Below are 4926 nucleotides of genomic sequence, written 5' to 3'. Positions count from 1 at the left end.
CAGTTGTTCGTCCGGGACGATCAATTTTTTAAGATCATTTTAATGGCGGCTAGATTCGTCCTTCACATCTAATGACACATGTTTTGTATGTACAAACTCCAGGTTCGTACATGTACGATCAATTAGAATAATTGATTCTGCCTGTATAATCGTCTACATGCGTACAAATGAAGTAATGCAAATCGTTCGAGATAATATAAATATCGTATAGTGTGATATGTATTGAAAATGAAAACATTACGTAATTAGTTCAAAATAATAATCAAAATGCTACAAAATTTGTACAGGACGAAATAATTTTGTACAGTACGAATAGAACACTTAGAAAAATTTGCACGATCAATCAAAAATAGGAAATCCAATGTGAAAATATTTCAAAATCACACAACACAAAAATCATAAATTCACAATCACAAATAAGCACTTAAAATACAAAAACAGAAAACATACAAAGACACATATCAACTTTGTAGAAAACTTTTAATTATGCATTCAGATCAATCACACAAAGCCTTACTCTTAATGCACTAAAAGTATCAAAGGCTAGTGATTTTGTAAAAATGTCTTCAAGTTAATTTTTAGTTGAAACATGGTTCAGTTCAATTTCTTATTTGGATGCATGATCCCTTATGAAATGATGCCTTATGTCTATATGTTTGGTTCTAAAATGTTGACTAAGATTTTTTGAAATGTAAAAGGCACTAGTGTGATCACAATATATTAAAATTATGCCAATTATAAATCCTAAATAAATCAACTGTTGTTTAAACCAAAGAATTTGTGCCACATAACTTACTAAGGCAATATATTCAACTTTAGCAATAGATAGGGCTACAGAATTATGTTTTATACTGGACTAAGATATTAAAGAATTTCCAATAAATTGACATGTTCCAGATGTTCTCTTTCGATCAACCCTACAACCTACAAAGTATGAATTTGAATATCCAATTATTTCAAATGAAGAGCTATACACAGGATACTAAATTCCTAAGTTATTAGTTCCCAAGAGATATCTTAAAATCCTTTTCACTGCTGTCAAATGTGATTCTTTTGGATCTTATTGAAATATAACACATAAACAAACACTGTACATAATATCGGGTCTACTGGCAATCAAGTAAAGCAAAGATCCAATTATTCCCCTAAATTTCTTTTGATCAATAAACTTTTCCTATGGGTCCTTATCCAACTGAATTGAGAAACTCATAGGTGTACTAATAGATTTAGTATTATCTATTTCATACTTTTTGAGGATATCCTTAATATATTTCAACTGACTAAGAAATATTCCTTCCTCAATTTGCTTAATACTAAAACCTAGAAAGTAACACAAATCTCCCATTAGACTCATCTCAAATTCACTACTTATTATTTTAGAAAAATTATCATAAAGATTTTTATTTGTAAATCCAAAGAGATATCGTCAACATAAATTTATACAATGAGTATATCATCTCTCAATTTCTTTAAAAACAGAGTGGTATCCACACTTCGTTTTTTAAAAGATTTCTCAAAAGAAAGTGCTCAACATCTCATACCAAGCTCTAGGTCTCTGTTTCAATCCATATAATATATTTTTCAATTTAAAAACATGATTTGGGTATTTTGAAATGTCAAAACATGGAGATTGTTCAACATAAAAATTATCTTGAATTAACCCATTTAAAATGGCACTTTTAATATCCATTTGAAATAATTTAAATCCTTTAAAATAGGTAAAGGCTAACAAAACTCTTATTGCTTCAAGTCTCGCTATAGGGGAAAAAGTCTCCTAAAGATCAATTTCTTCAATCTTAGTTCCAACTACACTTTGATCCTTTGGCCTTGTAATTAATTCCCAAACATCATTTCTTACAAATTGATTTAATTCTTCTTGCATTGCCAAAATTCAGAATTCATCCGAAAGTACTTGATTTATATTTGTGGGTTCTATCATTAAAAAAAAAGACATAATGATTGACTTCTTTGCGTAGTCCATGCCTAGTCCTAACATGCTCACTAGGTTCACCTAAAATTAATTCCTTATGATGGTTTTTAGAAAATCTCAAATCTCTAAGCAATGAGTTTTCTATCTCAAACTTTTCATCCAAAATAATCTTCTCAATCTTTTGGAAGTTATTTTTTATCTCATCTTATTCCAAATTTGGCTCTTCTAAAATTTCAGATTCATTAAATACAGCATGTGTGGTCTCCTCAATTACCAAAGTTATTTTGTTAAATACTCTATAAATTTTTTTAATACTAAAGTATTCAAGAAAAATTCCTTCATTTGATTTTGGATCAAAATTTTTCTAAAGTAGATTTTCCATTATTGTGTATGAACACGTTACATCCAAAAATATATAAATGTGAAAAATTAGGTGTTCTTCCCTTAAGAAGCTCATATAATGTTTTATTTAATTTTGAACTAATGTTCATCGTATTCAGAACATAACATACAGTGCTAACTCTTTAGCCCAAAAATATTTAAAAGTGAATATTTTGCCAACATAGCTCGAGTGGCTTCTATGAGGTGTTCTAGGTGCAGAAAAGATATGATCAATTCCTTTCTCTTTACAAAAATCCTCAAAAGTTTCATTTTCAAATTCACTGACTTGAACGCTTTGGATTGTTAAAATCTCACACCCTAATTTTCTCTGAATCCAAGTCAAAAAATATCTAAATACGTCAAATGATTCACTTTTATAATATAAAAATTTAACCGAAGTGAATATCAAAAAATCATCTACAATCACAAATTTGTATACCTTTCTTCCTAGACTTACAGTTCCAACAGGCCTAAAAAGATCCATATGTAAAATCTCCATAGGTTTACTAGTTCTAAGATTCTTGTTGGACTGAAAAATAGGACATCACCTATTTTCCTAATTGACATGCATCGCAAAGGTGGTCCTTAGTAATATTTAATTTTGGTATCGTGGTCCTTAGTAATGTTTAATTTTGATATATCTCTCACAAAATTCTTTTAGGTAATTCTTCTAAAATTTTTCTTGCTAGAGTGACAAAGTCTCCTATGTCATAGCCATGACTCATTAGAAATAGTTTTCAAAGAAAAAGTATTAGGAGTTTTAATATAATTTAAATATATCATATAAATATTATTTACCCTTAAACCATGCATAACATCATGACCATTTAGGCTTAATATGTAGGTACTAGGAAAAAAATTTACATTGTAATATTTATCATATAGCTGGCTAATATTCAACAGATTATGCTTTAAGCCTTCTACAAGAAGTACATTTTATATTAAATTTTTTTGCAAGTTTCCAATCATACTTGATCCAACCACTTTCCTAGCGGTGTTATCTCCAATTGTAATCCTGCCTCCACTTCTAGCTTCCAGCAATATAAATTACTTGGTGTCTCCAGTCATATGCTTTGAGCAACCACTATCTAGGTACCAAATGCTCTTACGAGGCCTTATCTTAGAGCGTGCTTATAAAACTATCAAATGTTAGACATGGGAACCCAAACAAGTTTGGGTTCACCTTTTAACAAAATAAATCTAGATGCATGTATGATATGTCTAGGTTTATGCATCTTAGATTTCCAAACTAAATGAGTTTTTCTATCTAAAATACACATGTGTGATATATGTCCAAACATGCCATAAGAATAATATTTTACTCCTAGAAATGGGTTTCTTAATTTTCTATAAATATTCCAAAAAAAAATTCTATAAATATTCTCTCTTCCTGAGTTTTAAAAATTTGGGATACAAAATATGATTAGTAAAATCTTTAAGTATTGGTGGTTTCTTATTTTCCTTGAGGGCTTTTACTTTCAACTTCAAAAATATGTTTAAATCTTCTAACATATGTTTATCAAAATTTAAATAACGCTCTTTAAAATTGCATTCATCCTTATATTTAAATAACGCTCTTTAATCCTTATATTTTTTAAAATCTTTTTCCAATTGGGCATATGATGATTTTAAAATTGCATTCTTTTTATTCAAGTCATCAAACTCATCAAGTAAACTCATGTCGTTATTATATATCAATGCAGGATCTTTTCTAAGGATTTTGTGTTCACTTTATAATTTTTGTAATTCTAAATTCCGACTAGCATATATTTTCTTTAAATTCTTATATGCATCATGAATCCTTTCAAAAACTTCTAACAGTTCAGCATTGGTTAAGTCACGTACCTCTTCTTGATCTACCTGATCAAGATTATCGGCCATTAAGTACAAGTTGGTGACTTCATGCTCCTTTTAATTTCTGACAAATTCAAAGCCGAGTCCGTCCAAAAAGCCCTTTTGAATCTCTTCTTGCCCTTCTTCACATTTGGTTTTTCCTCTACCTTCTTCTTTCTAGGAGTGGCTTTTAGGTTTGGGAAATCCAATTTTATATGTCAAGGTTTCCTTCATTTATAGCAAATCACATCATTTGAAACATTAGCATTCTTTTTAAATTTACCTCTATTTCATTATTGGCGTCTTATCTGCTTCTTCTTTAGAAAGCTTCTAAATTATCTAGTCATTACATAAATGTCATCCTCATTCTCTAGTTGTAATAAATTACTCTCAGTCTCCTCTACTTTCAGTGCAATGTTCTTCTCCTTTCTCTGTTCACCTGCATCAATCTTCCTTTGAATCACTCACTCGTAGGCAATTAGTGAACCAATATGATTATCAATAGAGTAAACATTATAATTTTTTAACTCTATAATAACAATTATTTTAACATCATATACAGTAAGCAAATACCACAAAATTTTATTAACCATTTCTGCGTTCGTTAGTTCCCTATCCAATGCATGTAAAGAAGTGACAATTTGAGTAAATCTAGTATACATTTCAGAAATTGATTCATTTGGATTCATGTGAAATAATTCATAATAATGTAACAAGATGTTTAGTCTAAATTGCTTTACTTTATTTGTCCCTTCATAAGTAATATATAGTCTATCCCATAT

Source organism: Dendrobium catenatum, unplaced genomic scaffold, assembly GCF_001605985.2.
Source record: "Dendrobium catenatum unplaced genomic scaffold, ASM160598v2 fragScaff_scaffold_911, whole genome shotgun sequence".
In the NCBI taxonomy this organism is placed as follows: Eukaryota; Viridiplantae; Streptophyta; class Magnoliopsida; order Asparagales; family Orchidaceae; genus Dendrobium; species Dendrobium catenatum.
Note: the sequence above shows the minus strand (reverse complement) of the source record.